Source organism: Bos javanicus, chromosome 28 (assembly GCF_032452875.1).
Source record: "Bos javanicus breed banteng chromosome 28, ARS-OSU_banteng_1.0, whole genome shotgun sequence".
In the NCBI taxonomy this organism is placed as follows: domain Eukaryota; kingdom Metazoa; phylum Chordata; class Mammalia; order Artiodactyla; family Bovidae; genus Bos; species Bos javanicus.
In genome coordinates this window covers 11,103,389-11,104,938 of record NC_083895.1, presented here as the reverse complement: position 1 = coordinate 11,104,938, position 1,550 = coordinate 11,103,389, and the positions used below count along the sequence as shown (strand labels likewise).

Genomic DNA, 1,550 nt, shown 5'->3' with positions numbered 1-1,550 from the left:
CTGGCCCATCAGCACCACTCAGAATCCAGAGTTTACATTAGGGCTCAGTGTTGGTGCTCTATTGAAGGTGATTTCTGAGGCTTCCCCGGTGGCCCAGACAGTAAAGAGTCTGACTGCAATGCAGGAGACCCAGGTTCAATCCCTGGGTCGGGAAGATCCCCTGGAGAAGTGAATGACAACACACTCCAGTATTCTTGCCTGGAGAATCCCATGGACAGAGGAGCCTGGTGGGCTACAGTCCATGGGGTCACAAAGAGTCGGACACAACTGAGTGACTAACACACACTCTGAGGCTTTTTTATTGAACCAGCAGTGTTTTCTTCCCCGTGAGTTTGGGGGAAATTATTTTTTTCTGCAAAGTGTTCTGATGGTGAAAGTTCAGCCCCGAAGTTAGAAAGAACACAGCACAATGGACCCTGTTCCCCTGCTCATGCCATATGAGGTCACCGAGTGCCACGGGATGCCAGCCATCCTGAGATCCATGGGAGAAATGAGGACAGTGACTTATCACAAGGGCCGCAGCCAGGGAGGGACAGAGGCCACCCCACAGAGGTGCTGCCTCCATGTCCAAGGGCTAAGAAGCTCTTCTCTCCTCGTCAGCTTTGTAAAAGCTTGTGAGCACAGTGCTGTCAGCAGGGCGATGGTGACAAAAGATGTAGAGCAGGTGACATCCATGAGAGGGGCCAGGCACTCCTGACGCTGACAGCTCTGCATCTCCATTCAGGGAAGCTGGGCATGGGTCATGAAAGTGGGGTGACTGACTTGGCCAGAAAGACTGTCAGGAGGATACAAGGACATCTGAGGGTCACTGACAGTTTCTCACTGCTGGGCTTTTCATAATATTCCACCCCCAAACCTCTGCCTACAAAGGCCTCATCACCAATTACAATGAGTGATAGGTGACTCCCCACCTGTCCTGTGTCCCCAGCACACTCACTCCTCAGAGCACCTTGAGGAATCTGGAGCAGCTCCAGAGGAGACTGATGACCCCAAAACACCTATGTGTCTGTTCTTGGAGCTTGTTCATCCTACAAGAGAGAACCATGACCAGAGGCTCCATGATGGCCAAATACACTGGGCTCCAGCCTGGACATCTGTCTTGCCTTCCGGTAGAAAGGCCATCAGGACTGTCCCACAAGGGCCTTGGCCCTGCCTGCCTCGGAGTTCTCTGTGATGTATAGGATGAATTACAGAAGCACACGACCCAGAAGGGCAGAGAGGGGGTACTGGAGAAGAATCTGAGAAGCCTCAAGGGATGAACTGGTGGACGTAACCCAAGTAAAGACAGGTGGCTGGAGACTTTGTGACAAGATGGCAGTTTGATTTTAAAATCTACAAATAATATTGCTGGAGAGAGTGTGCAGAAAACAGAACCCTCCTACACTGTTGGTGGGAATGTAAATTGGTGCAACCAATATGGACAACAGTATGGAGGTTACTCAAAAATTTAAAAATAGAGTTGCCATATGATCCAGCAGTCCCACTCCTGGGCATGTATCTGGTGAAAAGTATAATTCAAAAATAAACATGAACCCCAGTGTTCACAGCAG

General features: G+C 50.3%; 1 long non-coding RNA gene across 1 annotated transcript; it reads right to left on the bottom strand.

Annotated features, from left to right (window-relative positions):
* Positions 1–272: 272 nt before the first annotated feature.
* On the bottom strand, positions 273–1,122 carry LOC133240679 (uncharacterized). The gene is made up of 2 exons (XR_009734295.1): positions 912–1,122; positions 273–775 (listed from the first exon to the last, which is right to left on the bottom strand). It is a non-coding gene; the product is annotated as an uncharacterized LOC133240679 (long non-coding RNA).
* Positions 1,123–1,550: the final 428 nt, after the last annotated feature.